This window comes from Ovis canadensis, chromosome 13 (assembly GCF_042477335.2).
Source record: "Ovis canadensis isolate MfBH-ARS-UI-01 breed Bighorn chromosome 13, ARS-UI_OviCan_v2, whole genome shotgun sequence".
Taxonomy (NCBI): Eukaryota; Metazoa; Chordata; class Mammalia; order Artiodactyla; family Bovidae; genus Ovis; species Ovis canadensis.
Genome location: NC_091257.1, coordinates 97,746,226 through 97,761,994, shown reverse-complemented (window position 1 = coordinate 97,761,994; position 15,769 = coordinate 97,746,226). Strand labels below are relative to the sequence as shown.

The following is a 15,769-nucleotide window of genomic DNA, read 5'->3' as shown; positions in this document are numbered from 1 at the left end:
TAAAATGCACCCACTCACAGATCTGCTTTCATCAGTGAAGTATCCTTCAAAATGATTGAAAAAGATGGGCTGTCTTGAGGCACCATCTCCCAACTCTTTGTAGTTGGGGACTGGTGAACGGAGCTGGCCTGATCTGTACGACTTTTAAGGATAAAATTGAAAGTGGAAAGGATGGGTGCCTACCTGGACTCCAGCAGCCCTTCCTCTAATCAAAGCGCCAGCCTCATGGATTCTCGCCTCTTCCAGCTCTATACCTGTCTCTCCATCACTTGCACACATAAAAGCACAACGTGCTGAGATTTATCCTTTCAAGGTCTTTAATATCAGCTTTCTTGTACTTTTATGAGAAATTATTACGCTCTCTTCTAATCCTTCACCTTACCAAAAGCCACTTTGGTCTCTCTCTGGTGCTATGATCAGAGCACACAAGAGCAAACGTGCGGTTCTTCTCCCGCTAGAGAAAGTACGCTCCCGCTCCATGCATTTCTTTCCCTGACAGCACAATGGGTTCAGCTCTGTGTCACCAAAGGCCGTGGCAGAGATGCATGCTTTGGCGAGAGGAGGGGGTGTTGTTTACACTTTCCCCCAAACAAGCACCATTAGGTGCGAGCGGCAATGCTATGCACTTTATCTAATTTAACCCTTGCAATCTTCATCTTAAATAGGAGGGAAAAAATGTTGGAAAGATTAAATAGGCACTAGTCCAGTTGTTTTCAAACTGTAGCCTCTTCCAGACTCACCTGGATGGCTTGTTAACACTCAGACTCAATTGGTCTCAGTGCGACCTGAGAATACGTATTTCTATGAGTTCCCAGGAGACAGTGAGGCAGCTGGTCAAGGTGCCACATATTTAGCAACCCTATGCCACAGCATGCTGGATGAAAGTATTTGATTTCATTCAAGTGTAATAAGGGTTATAGATTCTATGATTCAAGTATGTTTGGAATTAGGGAGCCTACACTCTGGTATTCTTGGGCTTCCCTTATGTCTCAGCTGGTAAAGAATCTGCCTGCAATGTGGGAGACCTGGATTCAGTCACTGGGTTGGGAAGATCCCCTGGAGGAGGGAAAGGCTACCCACTCCACTGTTCTGGTCTGGAGAATTCCATGGACTGTGCAGTCCACGAGGTCACAAAGAGTTGGACAAGACTGAACAATTCATTTCATTTCACTTCAGAGCCTGCAGACTCTCCCAGGAGAAACCCATCCAGTAGAAATAAAAGGCATGATCAATGACCAGGCTTCAGAATGAACAGTCTCCAAAAGAATAACCTCGAGAAGGGAGTGATGACAGCTCTCAGGTTTGTCTTCCGGTCCAGCCCCCAGTGGACCGAGAGCTGTATCCTACAGAAAGTAGGGAGCACCAAGGGAAATCTGCAAGACAGTTCATTGGCCCCCAAGAATCCCTTTTTTGGAGTCCTTCTAAACTAGAGTTGAGGAAAAAGGAAGAAAGGTTATTTGCTGTTTACTCAAAGCCTGATACCAGTCTGCTGGACTTCCCTCTATCTCGTGATGACACCTTAGGAGCATACCTCTTCCAGGGTCACTGAGAAGTTACCGGAGAGCCTGCAGGGATGTGTTTTTAAGAGTCGGGCCTGGCAGTGGCTTTGCTAATTTCTCCCCCGTTAGCTAGAACCCAATTACAAGATCCTAGGCTGGCTGCAAGGGAGCCTGAGAAAATCCAAACTAAATGAGGGCCAACAGTCTCAGAGAGCCTGTGCTGGCCAGCCCTCCTCGACAGGCCACCGTGGGTTCAAACCCACAGAAAGTGAGCACCACTCAGCCGAGCTGGATTCCTTATGTCCCCATAGACAGTAAGCAGCCTGCCAGGCCCCTCTGTCCATGGAATTCTCCAGGCAAGAATACTGGAGTGGGTTGTCCTTCCCACCTCCAGGGAATCTTCCTAATTGAGGGAACTCAGGTCTCCTGCATTGCAGGTAGACTCTCTACCGTTTCAGCCAGCCGGGATGCCTACATATCTCACTGCCAAACGGGCACCACTTTCTCGGAAACCAGCCCTTCTCTCTACATTCCGTTTCTGAGTTAGGTTACCACCTGCTCTCCACTTGGAGCCTTTGACTCCCCCTTCCTCCTCCCCAAGCTCATCTACTCTTAAAATCTGAGTCGGCCTCCTCCTTCCCATCTTCGTCCCTGTGCCGCTGGGACACCACCACACTCATCTTTGAACTTGGCTCAGTGTTATGTGGCAGCCTGGATGGGATGAGCGTTTGCAGGAGAATGGATACATGTGTATGTCTGAGTCCCTTCAGAGTTCACACAAAACTGTCATAACATTGTTAACTTGCTATACTACAATACAAAATAAAAAGTTTAGAATAAGAAAAAGAGAGACCAAGGTGCTAACTTTGAGGATGTGATTCGATCTGCTGCTTGCCAGTTTGTTCACTAAGTGTTTTCTCCCCTAAACCCGAGCACTTCAAACCACCTGTGTGCCAAGTGGCTTCAGTCGTGTCCAGCTCTTTGTGACCCCACGGACTGTAGCCTGCCAGGCTCCTCTGTCCATGGGATTCTCTAGGCAAGAACACTGGGCTGGGCTGCCATGTCCTTCTCCAATCACCTGGGAAACTGAAACACTGAATTCCTGCTACCCTTCTCTGCAACACACACACGCTGACTAATAGAGTAAGACTCCCCAGGGTTAGGTTGGGGACTTTGTTCAGAACATCTTAAAATTCAGAATATCTGAGATTCTGGTGTGTCCAATTCACAGACTGAAATTTGAGGAAGTACTATCTAAACCACCAGCACCCCTGGACCAGTTCCTGCCGTGAGACACACTCTCTCTGGCACTGCTTGTGCTGAAAAACAGGAGCCATCCAGAAGAAAGAAAGGGAACAGGGGTGCCATTAACTCACTGTTCATTCTGGCATCCAAGATGGTTCCATTTCACTAAAAAGGTAAAAACATCAAAACCCTTGTAAACAATTAAAGGTATTTATCAAGAATCTCTTTTCTTTATTTTGTTCTCACCAGAGTAGCAATTACTAGGCTAAATGGGAAGTGACAGACAGCTGGATAATCCCAAAGGTTTGCTCTTTTTAGAACAAAATCGATCATTATGTAAATTAGCTAGAACTTTCTATTGTAGCTGTTTGTATATTCATCTTATCTCTTTCAATGAACTGCAAGCTTCTAGAATCCTAGGGCCATATATTTTTTCAGCAAAATCCCACTACTTCACTGCAAAATCTTGCTTATAATAGATTAAATAAATGGATAATGAAGAAAACACTCTAATCACTGCCGCTTTCATATTGAATTCGATGCAAATTGTATCACAAATAGCAACAGAACCCCACAGCGGCCTGCCTGTCTTTCAGGCCTCTCTTCTTCCCTCCATCTCTCCTTAGTCAGTGCGATGAGCTGATTGACTTTACTGTGCTTAGTCATCCCGAATTCCTCCCCCAGCTCTTTGCGTGACTGGAGTCTTCACATAATCAAGGCTCAGCTCAGCTGGTACCTGCTCAGAGAGTTATACACAAACCATGGTATCGAAAGCAAACCATGCGTACGATTGCTTCTTATTCCATCGCAATGTCAGGTTTTCTTCCTGTCACTATATGAAGTGACCGTCTTCACTCACACGTGCATTTCCTCCTCTTTCCGCTAGAATTTCCTTCTCTTTCCCTGCTAGTCTATGGCAGCAAGAACCTCACCTGCCATGAGGCATGGACACAGGCACGCAGGGCCGGCGTGTCTCACAGCTTCACAGTCTACGACCGCACGAGCCCACATACCAGCAGGAAGCACAGGCTCTCTCTGGAGAGTTTAACCAACGATTTCTTTACTAAGTTGTGGGCAGTGAATGGGCTTTCCCAGGTGGTGCGAGAGGTAAAGAATCCACCTGCCCATGCAGGTTAGACATAAGAGACTTGGGTTCGATCCATGGGTCTAGAAGGTCCCCTGGAGATGTGCACAGCAACCCTCTCCAGTATTCTTGCCTAGAGTCCATAGGGTCACACAGAGTTGTACACAACTGAAGCAACTTAGCACACAATCATGGGCAGTGGGTAAGAAAACCACACTCACTATTACAGGGCAAGTTAAAACGGGTGTTATCCAAGGTCAGAACAAATGGATGGAGGGAGGAAATGGGTACAAAACCCAGACAATCATGGAATGAAGACTCCCTGGATAGGAACACAAGACAACAGGGCCACGCAGAGAACTGAGGAAAAGCAGTGCCTGGGCCTCCCACTTCTCCTTCCCTGGTAACATCTTCTCAGCTTCCCCATTAGCTGAACTAAAAAGAAGGGGTGTGCGCGTGTGTGTGCGTGTGCGTGTGCATGTGTGCACGTGTGCATATGCGCGTGTGTGCGTGTCTGCATGCATGTGTGTGTGCCTGCATGTGTGTGTGCCTGCATGTGTGCGTGTGTGCATGTGTGCATGTACATGTGCGCGTGTCTGCGTGCATGTCTGTGTGTGCATGTGTGTGCATGCATGTGTGTGCGTGTGTGCATGCATGTGCATGTACATGTGTGCGTGTGTGCGCGTGTCTGCATGCATGTCTCTGTGTGTGCATGTGTGTGTGCGCACGCACAGGCTCAGTCACGTCCAGCTCTTTGTGGCTTCATGGATTGTAGCCTGCCAGGCTCCTCTGTCACGGAATTTTCCAGGCAAGAATGCTGGAACGGGTTGCCATTTCCTGCTCCAGGAGATCTCCCTGACCCAGGGACTGACCCCGAGTCTCCTGGGCCTGCCGCATGGGCAGGCAGACTCTTCACCCCTGAGCCAGTAAAGACTGGTACTCCTTTCGGGAAGCCCCAAAAGAAGGCACAGGACAAGAAGTGTGTATTTTACAGCTTCTCACTCTGAGACCATCCTAGATCCACACACAGTTGAGAAAATGTGATACAAAGACGCCATGTGCACTTGACCCAGTTTTCCCAATGGCAAAATTTTGCAAAACTCTAGTATTGATACAACATCAAAAACAGTGTATCATATTGATATAGTCAAGATCCAGAACACTTTCACCACTACAAAGATGCTAATGTTGCTTTCTTATATTCACGTCTTTTCCCTCCCACTCAAGCCATTCACCCTTGCATGCATGCTGTCACTCAGTCGTGTCCAGCTCTGTGTGACCCCATAGACTGCAGCCTGTCAGACTCCTCTGCCCACAGGGTTCTCCAGGCAAGAATACTGGAGTGGGCTGCCGTTTCTTTCTCCAGGGGATCTCCTGGACCCAGGGGATCTCCTGGACCCAGGGACTGAACCGTGTCTCCTGCATTGGCAGGGATCCTTCACTGCTGAGCCACCTGGGAAGCCCGCGTTAAGCCCTGGAAACTAGTCATTTGTTCTCTATTTATGTATGGCTGCTATTTCAAGAATGATATAGAGATAGAATCTCATTATACTGATACCTAACCATGTGGGATTGGCTTTTTCACTCAGCATAATTCTCTGGAGATTCATCCCGGCTACTGTGTGTGACTACAGTCAACTTCTTTTTATCACTGCATATCCCATGCTATGGGAGTTTCCAGTCTGTCTAACCATTCATCCATTGAAGGAGTTTCCAGTCTGTCTAACCGTTCATCCATTGAAGGAGTTTCCAGTCTGTCTAACCGTTCACCCATTGAAGGAGTTTCCAGTCTGTCTAACCGTTCATCCATTGAAGGAGCTTCCAGTCTGTCTAACTGTTCATCCATTGAAGGACATCTGTGCTGCTTCTGGTTTTAGGCTACTATGAATACAACTGGTACGAACATTTGTCTATAAATTTTTGTGTGAACATACGTGATCATTTTTCTGGGATGAATACAGAGTGCAGTTGTTGGGCTATATGACAGTTTGTACTTCGTATTTTTTAAGCAAATGCTGGCCTTTGTTCTTGTTATGTCCATACCAAGTACGGCCATTCATTTCACCAGCAATGAGTGAATAACATAGTATCTCCACATCCTCACCAGCATTTACTTAGAGCTTTGTTTTATTCTGCTGCTGCTAAGTCATTTCAGTCGTGTCCAACTCTGTGCGACCCCACAGACGGCAGCCCACCAGGCTCCCCCGTCCCTGGGATCCTCTAGGCAAGAACACTGGAGTGGGTTGCCATTTCCTTCTCCAATGCATGAAAGTGAAAAGTGAAAGGGAAGTCGCTCAGTCGTGTCCAACTCTTTGCGACTCTGTGGACTGCAGCCCACCAAGCTCCTCCATCCATGGGATTTTCCAGGCAAGAGTACTGGAGTGGGGTGCCATCGCCTTCTCCGAGCTTTATTCTGATATATATATATATATATATATATATATATATAGAGAGAGAGAGAGAGAGAGAGAGAGAGGGAGATTTCACTAGGATAATAGTCTGTATTACCCTAATGGCTAGTAAAGTTGAACATGCTTTCATGTGTTTATCTGTCTATTCTCTTCAGAGAAAAGTCTCCATGTCTCCTGTCCACTTTCTCATTGGTTTATTTTTTAATGCTGAAGTTTTAAGCATTCTTTATGTATTTCAGATACTAGTGTTTTGTCAGTATGTAATTTATCAGAGTCAGTAAACACTTTCTTATACATTGCTTTTTATCCTTTTAACAGGAGACTTCACAAGATTTTTATTTACAAAGTTCAATTTATCATTTTTTTTTCCTTTTAGGAAGTGTACTTTTGGTGTCTACTAAAAAAAAAAATTGCCTAGTCTTATTCACAAAGATTTTCTATTTTTTTCCTAAAATACGTTCATTGTAAGTCTGGTCTATGAAGCAAAAGGAAACCCATGGAACTTACTATCCTGTTGCTTTTCCTAGCTAATTTCATTAGTCAATGTGTTTTTTAATCCACTTTTCAGATTCTTCTCTCATTTCTTTTACATAAAATGTTCAGAGTTTTCAGAGTGGTTAGCCTGAGAAATAAGAAAAAGTATGTCTATTCCATCTCCTTAGGAACAGAAATCCAAGGAAGACTTATGTAGCCAAATGTCATTTCTTTAAGGACAGAGCACAGTAGAGAATTAATACGGAAAGAAAATAAAGGCTTAAAACTAAGACAGAACATGTATCCATTTAGGCTCCTTGAAGTTTCACTTACTCGTTTTTCTAGAAAAACAAACACACATACATTAAATACAGTTTTCTAATTAAAAACATTTTAGTCATAGTCACACAAACTATAAGCATACAAGCTTTGTGCTCTGTTTCCTACTTTATGGTGCTCTTTGTTTAAAAAAATGTTTTTGTGGTTTCTCCATCATTCGGAGATGCTTAAACAGTTTTTCAAAGAAAAGAAACAACTAATAATGGCTAAAAAATCTCAAATCCTATGAAAAACTGTCAGAAAAGAACCAATATCCTTGTATTAAGAAAACTTCTCTATTTTTCTTGTCCTTATATGCTTGTATATGGTAGAATATCTAACTTAATTGCTTGCAGACATTTTGGACCCAAGACAGATAGAGACATGATTATTTGAAGCAGATGAAGTGCTGGATTCTATCCAAAAATCTATTTCCCATTGATTTTTTTCCCTGAAAGCTTTACTTCTTATTACAATGTCTATTTTAACTTTGTCCCATAAATATATGTTGTGCACAAGTAATAATATCCAAAGTCACAGATGAGGGGAAATTGGAAGTCAGGTCCTGCCACACAAACTGGAAAGCACCCTGCAATATCCTTCCCAAAGGAGAGAAGAGACAGAGGTGCCCTTTGGATGATTTTTTTGACTATACTCTTGACCATGTAACAATAGAGGGATACTTCACAACCTGTAACTGATTCACTGCATTCCATTCACACACTGTGTGTGTATATACATATACATATATATAGTGTGTGTGCATATATGTAGATCTTTACAGAAAGTATGCATTTTCTATCATCAATAGATGTGAGAAAACATCAATTTTTTAATGATGTGAGAAAACATCTCTTTTTTTAAACAATGGTTTGTATTCTTGATGACAATTCAAACCCAATGACATTTTCTACTCATAAATTTCACTGGGCTAACAAAGAAGTAGTGGAAAAAGTCAGTGGTAATAAGTTCTTATTATCCTACCTAGTCCTTCTCAGAGATTGCACTGATCTGGGCTAGAAAAAATTGAATAATGAGGTAACATGTAAGCTTCTAACTCCCTCTAATCATTATAAAATGACCTTTTAAAGAAAACTGGATATTTTGTATTAGCTAAAGTTTATTTCCAACCATTATTACTGACTTAATTCTATTCATAAAACAATGAGATAATTCATTTAAAAGTCATCTTTAAGCTGAAAAATTCCAGGGAAGCTAGTGATTCTTTTTTTCTAATATAAAACATGATTAAGTTGAACTGCATCAATTACTTATTTTCCCTTTTTAAACACACTGAGGTGTAACCGACAGACAGTAAGACACACTTGTGTGATTTGGCTGGTTCTGACGCGTGTGCACAACTATGAGAGCAGACGAGCGTCTCGTCACGTCTGAGAGCCGTGCCTCTTGGTAACCCTGCTCTCTACGCCCCTAACCGCTCTACCTACCACTAATCCACCTCTGTCACTGCAGATTAGTCCATCTTTTGTAATATTTGCTATACATAGAATCACTCTATATGTATCTTTTGTCTGACTTATTTAGCTTGGAATTATTTGAGATGCATCCCTGCTGTAGCAATGCCAGTAGCCCATTCCTTTTTACTGCTGAGTAATATTCCATTTTGCAGACATACCACAGCTTGTTTAGCTGTTTGCCTGTTGGTGGACATTTGGTTTGTCTCCAGTTTTTCACAATTAAATATAAAGCTGCTACAAGCGTTTATGTACAAGCATTTGCACCTTCACATGATTTAATTCCTCTTGGTTCAAATGTGGGAGCAGAGAGACGTTTTTCAAAGCTGGTGCACTGTTTTACATGCTTGTGAACAGCGTATGAGAGTTCCATTTCCTTGTGATGTTAGCTGATTTATTTATTCAGCATCTATTTAATGAATACCTGCCCTATCCCTGAAATTACAGCAGTTTGGAGACAGCAGTTTAAAAAGTTCTAGATAAAATGTCAGTAATTAAATAATATATGAAAAGCATATGACAAGGCTGTTTATTGTCAGTCTGATTATTTAACTTACATGCAGAGCACATCACCAGAAATGCTGGACTGGATGAGTTACAAGCTAGAATCAAGACTGCCAGGAGAAATATCAACAGCCTCACGTATGTGAATGATACCACTGTAATGGCAGAAAGCAAAGAGGAAGTCAAGAGCTTCTTGATGATGGTGAAGGAGAAGAGTGAAAAACCCAGCTTAATACTAAATATCGAAAAATACTGAGACCATGGAAACTGGCCCCAGCACTTCACGGCAGAGAGAAGGGTTACGGTGGAAGCAGTGGCGGCTGTCCTCTTCTGGGGCCTAAAATCACCGGGAATGGGGACTGCAGCCATGAAGCTGGAAGACAAGCGCGTCTCGGCAGGAAAGCTCTGACAGACCCAGACAGCGTGTAAACCAGCAGAGCCGCCCCTTGCCAGCACAGGTCCACACAGTCAAGGCTACAGGCTTTCCCGCAGTCCTGCATGGATCTGAGAGCTGAGCAATAAAGAAGGCAGAGCGCCAAAGAAGTGATGCTTTCAAACTGCGGTTCTGGAGAAGACTCTTGAGAGTCCCTTGGACTGCAAGGGGATTAAACCAGTCAATCTTAGAGAAAATCGACCCTGACTACTCACTGGAAGGACTGGTGCTGAAGCTCCAATACTTCGACACCTGATGTGAAGAGCCAACTCACTGGAAAAGATTCTGATGCTGGGAAAGGTTGAGGCAGAAGGAGAAGAGGTGATGGAGGATGAGACAGTGGACAGCGTCACCAACGCAACGGACGTGAACTGGGGCCAACTCTGGGAGACGCCGAGGGACAGGAGGCCTGGTGTGCTACAGCCCACGGTGTTGTGAAGAGTCAGACGTGGCCTGGTAACTGAACAACAGCAACAGGTCAAGTCCAACAAGACAGAAAAGCATGATCCATCCTGTCCAAACTGAGTTCACCCCAGAAATGCAAGTTTGGTTTAGCAATGGAAATCCATCAACATAATTCACCTAGCTAACTTATTTATTCAGCAACTATTTAATGAACACCTGCCCTTATCCCTGAAATTACAGTAGATTTTGGAGACAGCAGTTTAAAACATCATTCAAAAACGCAGGCTTTGCAGAGGTCAAAACACAGCATAGTCGAGCACACACTGCCGAGAGAAGCAGAGCGCACGCCAGGTGAGAGTCCCTGTGGACCCGAGCGTGACGAGGCTGGGACGGAGGGCGTGGCCACGCGCCTAGACGGGGTGGTCACTGCTACGCAGCGGCTGGGCCGCTCCCATCAGCGGCTTCAGTCTGGATGAATTCCGGTTGGCGGTGCTAGGACCCGCCTCGTTCTGAAGGGTTTAGCCCACTTTCTAAAATCCTTAAACACTATCCCCTGCCTCCTACCAATCAGTTAACTAAGTAAAAGTCCTTAAACAAAATGGAAAAGTGCAGAGAATACTGGCTCTGTGGTCAGACACAATTGTTCATCAGTCACTTACTGAGTGACTAGAAGGGGTAAGTCATTTAATCAACCCAGGCATTAATTTCCATATCCATAAAATGAAGCTAAGTTCTTCATGGTTACTATAAAGCCTAAGTACAAAATAGTGAAGAAAGGATTACAAGATTAACTGATAGTAACTGACTAGCAAAATTGTGGTTTAATTGACTGCCTTTTCCTTTTAGAATTAAACACACTGGATTTTTTTTTTTTGAAGATTCACAACTTTTACTAGATAGAAATGTAGCTGATTGTTTCAAGATATTGACTTTTTTTCATAGTATCCATTAAATTCTGAAGAAAAAATAATTTATTCTGAGCAAAGCTAAAAATCATTAGAAACTTGGGAAAGATATTATTTGCATATAAAACCAAGAACCATCCCATCAGCAGGATTCACTTCATACTTAGTTCACGACAACATCAACGGGTTTAACAGATGAACTTCAAGGGCAGAAACACACGTAAAATATCCTCAAACAAGCTTTGATCCAAAAGGAAAAAAAAAAGTGTCCTGAAATGTTTTTTGGATAATTGATACAAATTAAACTAAGCTTTCAGTCAATATTGTAATTACCAGGATAATGAACAGTGAAAAAAAGAATATCACTTGGTGCATATAAATTCAAGTTAAGCTTCATAGTGAGGCTCAGAACTACATCTATTCACCACCTGTCCGAGAAAATGTAGATAGAACATCTTACCTAATCAGTCCTTTATATCTTAATTTCTATGATCCGAAGTCCCAATTCTACTTTATGTAATTTCTATCATTCTTCCACTTTCAGTGGAAAGGACTCAGTTAACTGTTAAAAATGTACTCTTGTGTTATATGTTAATAGTTTTGAAATTTAAAAAATTGCACATGGTCTGTATTATTCTTTATAATAATGGTCAATTTAACTTTTAAAAATATACTGTAAATTGTTTTTGTTTTTATGATTTTTCCCTGTGATTTGTGAATCTTTAAAATTTCCTTTATTAATTATCATGCCTATGGTGTCATTGCCATCTTCAGTTTTCCTTTAAAATGTTTAGATTTTTTCTGGTCAATATTTAATAGTATACATATATATGTGTGTGTGTATACATATATAAAGGGTTATATATGTGTGTGTGTATATATATAAAGGGTTATATATGTGTGTGTATATATATAAAGGATGAAATAGTATATATACAAACACACACACACATATATATGCAAGAACACTGGTGTGGGTTGGCATTCCCTCCTCCAGGGGATCTTCCCGACCCAGGGATCAAATCCAGGTCTCCTACACTGCAGGTATACTCCCCACCATCTGAGCCCCCAGGGCAGCCCAATATAATACAAATACCCACCACGGCCTTGTGTCTCTCTCACAAATCCATGAGAAGGAAAACTACTTGAGCGAACCATTTTTTATTCACTTAATCTATGTTATTTCTAGCACACAGAAAAATTCTTAGCTAGTAACTGTTTTCTAAGATGTAAAGATCCTTTTAAGGGAGGGACACGGCACACTAACACTGGATGGAGGAAATCAGGACTCGGCTACCTTCAGCTAAAGCAGATAAGCCTTCCAGCTGGGAGCTGGAGAGCTGGAGCTGCAGCGGACGGCCTCCTTCAAACAAGCAGGGTGAGGCCAGCCAGGCTCTGTGACTGCCCTGTGGACTGGCTTCTCTGGATGATTTTTAAGGCTCTGAGGCAGAGGGCCTGTCCCCAGTTGTTCAGCTGGGGAGATTAGGACTGGGGCATAGTACCTGGGGAGGGCGGGAGCTCAATAAGACAAGAGGGTGTTATGTCTCCTTAATCAGCTGCTCAAGGAAGAGAACTGAACAGCGTTTAGACACAGCCTCTGGATCAAAACTGGATCAAAATTTAATTTTTTTAACATAATTTTAATTATATTACAGTAGTAAACGTTCAATATATATTTGCTGAATGAGTTGCTCAAAGTTGAAGATTATGGTGCACTTCTGAAATCGAAACGTTTGCCATGTTTTACATGTTTTAGGACATAAACAAAGCCTTGTGCATATGATTAAAAGGAACATCAGCTCAACTTCATGCAATATAATTATACATTCTTGCTTTTCACATATAAATATTCTCCTATGTCCACTGTCTCAGATGGAGTTTAGAAAAATTTCCTTGAGTGTCAAATGTCCCTTTGAAAAGTTGTTTTGAACTGAAATTGATTTGTTAATTGATTAAAGAGACTTATTAGTCATGATACTGAGACTTCTCAACTTCTAAAACGGTATGTGTATCAGTAGCTACAGCTTAGTGACTTTAAACAAAAATAGTGCATTACTTCCCATAACTATGTTTCGGATGAGCACAGCTGGGTGATTATTCTATTCCATGCAGCATCTTCTGGGGCTTCTCACAGCCTGCATTCAGCAGGAAGCTTCACATCACTGCTCTGTCTGACACTTAATGATGGCTCTCAGCTAGAAACTCAGGTCATTCTCCAGAAGGTTCTTCAGTCCCCAGCACCTCTTCTCCACATGTCCTCACCAAAATATAGCACAGACTTTGTTAGACAACAGCTGGCTTGCAAGAGGACCAGCCCTAATGCATAAAATATCACATCAGTGCCAAACGTCCTGCTAGCTCACTGGCCAGATCATGTCACATGACCAAACTCCAAGTCAAGGTGATGGGCAGAAAGATGCCTCGAGAAGGAAAAGCAGTAAGGTCACGTTGCATCTGAGCATAGAGATTCAGGAGGGACTTATGGGCATTAGACAGTCTGACATGGTGGTTCCTGTGACTAAAAATTACTCACATACCTTCCAAAACCAAACTATACCAATAACCCAGAACTTTCAACACTCTCACCTCTGTTACGGAATCAGTCCCAGGCTCAATCTTGAAGTCCAGGTTGTCATCTAAATTAAGTACAGGCAGAAATGAATTTCCAGAGGTGCAGATTCTCTTGATCCAGAGATCTGTTAACTAAAAAAAGACTGTGTGTCTCACACACTTAAAATACAATGATGCAACAAGACAACAGTATATATTTTCACTGAAAATGGGGCAAAATGGTGAACGAACAGTAGTTACTAATCCATAACAATTCTGAAATCCACTAGTCACATGCCACTGATTTCCCATACTCCAGGATCAGCTTTCACTCAGATTTCCTGTTTTGATTGGGAATACATTTCTTAAAGGGAAACAACAAGCACCAACCATCAAGGGAAAATTAAGAATGTACATTCATGAAAAGGCACATCATTTAAAAATCAGTCTATAGAGAGGGCAGCGTTATTGGCGATTTATAGAACTGGAAAAGGGTTCATATCCAGGTTACATGAAAAATACCTCCTACAAACCGATAAGAAGATAACCCAGTAGACACTTGGAAGAGAGAAACAGTTCAAAAACAGAGGAACTCCAAATAGCCAAAAAAAGAAAAGAAAGAAAAGTAACATACAGACATACAGTTAATAATCAACAAGTGAGCTTTTAAAATTAATTTAGTTGGAGCATGAGTTCTTTACGATATCGTGGTGGTCTGGCCGTACACTGACGTGAACGACCCACAGGTGCAGAGACACGGCGAACTACCACCATGCGATCCCCGCAAAGGCCGTGCAGAGCACACTGACAGGGCAGCCTGCTCCGGCCAGGCCAGGGGAGAGTCTTGCACACCACAGCGCCCTCGGTTAGTAACACTGCATCGTGTTCTTCCAAATTCTATCAGAGTGTTGATCTCACCTGAGTATTCTTATCACAAAAGAGTGACTAAAGAAACAGGGAGGAAGGAAACTCTGACAGGAAAGGAGGCGGGCATGTCATCGACAGCTGGCTTCATGGCTGTGCGTGTGAAAGTCGCCCGACTCTCACACATGCGCCGTGTCCGGCTTTGTGACCCCCTGGTCTGTACAGCCCGTGCAATTCCCCAGGCCAGAGTCCTGAGTGGGGAGCCTTTCCCTTCTCCAGGGGGTCTCCCCAGCCCAGGGGTCGGGCCCAGGTCTCCCACACTGCAGACGGAGTCTTTACCAGCTGAGCCTCCGGGAAGCCCCCGTGGATGCACACTTCCCTCCAAATGCGTCACGGTGTAGACCTTAAATGTGTGGATATGCAGACTGCCTCTGCATCGTCCACTGAAACGGAAACTACCCGTACTCCCGCTGTTGCCGTTACTCCCGCTGTTGCCGTTACTCCCGCTGTTGCCGTTACTCCCGCTGTTGCCGTTACTCCCGCTGTTGCCGTTACTCCCGCTGTTGCCGTTACTCCCGCTGTTGCCGTTACTCCCGCTGTTGCCGTTACTCCCGCTGTTGCCGTTACTCCCGCTGTTGCCGTTACTCCCGCTGTTGCTGTTTAGTTGCCAAGTCTTGTGTGACTCTTTTGAGACCCCATGGACTGTAGCTTGCTGGTTTCCTCTGTCCACAGGACTCTCCAGGCAGGAATCCTGGAGTGGGTTGCCATTCCCTTCTCCAGGGGATCTTCTCAACTCAGGGATCAAAACTGGGTCTCCTGCGACTCCCGCACTGCAGGCGGATTCTTTACCCTTGAGCCGCAGGGCTTTGGGGTTGGGTAAAATCTCAATCCAGACCCTGCATCCTCATCCTACTAGCTTTCATGGTCCTTCAGGCAAATACGACAAGCCCTCCTCCTCACCCACTGCCAGGCGGCTGCGGCACAGGTACCTTCAAACAGCAGCTCTACCTCTCTCTCCTCGTCTCTGAAGAGCCCACGTCCAGGCGTCCACTCGCTACTTTAACTTCATGCTTATTTACTGAAGAAACTGAAAGTGGGAAAAAAAAAACAGACTGTCTCCTTACACAATTAAAAGAATATAGAATAAGTAACCATTGGGATATTTTGCCATCAAGCTGGCAAAAAAAAAAAAAAAAAAAGATAAATGCTCAGCGTTAGCAAAGCGTGTAACTGGCTATTCCAATACAAAAGAGCCGCTGCAAACAGTAAAGGCATTTTGGAAGGCAATGTGAAGTAGGTAACAGGCTTCCCAGAAGGCCTAGTGGTGAAGAAGCCACCTGTCGATGCAGGAGACATAGGAGGCTTGGGGTCGATCCCTGTGTCAGGAAGATCTGCTGGGGGAGGGCACAGCACCCCACTCCAGTGTTCTTGTCTGGGAAATCCCATGGACAGAGGAGCCTGGTGGGCTACAGGCCATGGGGTCACAACGAGTTGCACACAACTTAGCAACTCAGCAACACACACAGAGTAACTGACAAAATCTGTATGCAAACTCTTTCCACAATAAAACTATTTCTGAAAATCACTTCTAAGGCACACAGT

At 43.6% G+C, this 15,769-nt stretch overlaps 1 long non-coding RNA gene across 1 annotated transcript in view; it reads right to left on the bottom strand.

The window, feature by feature from the left end:
- Window positions 1-15,769, bottom strand: part of LOC138417244 (uncharacterized) — a 203,849-nt gene that overhangs the window by 12,581 nt on the left and 175,499 nt on the right. The window contains exons 4-5 of the long non-coding RNA XR_011248050.1: window positions 13,340-13,456; window positions 9,659-9,903 (exon numbers count right to left, since the gene is read on the bottom strand). This is a non-coding gene — a long non-coding RNA (uncharacterized lncRNA). The remainder of the gene's footprint in view (window positions 1-9,658; window positions 9,904-13,339; window positions 13,457-15,769) is intronic.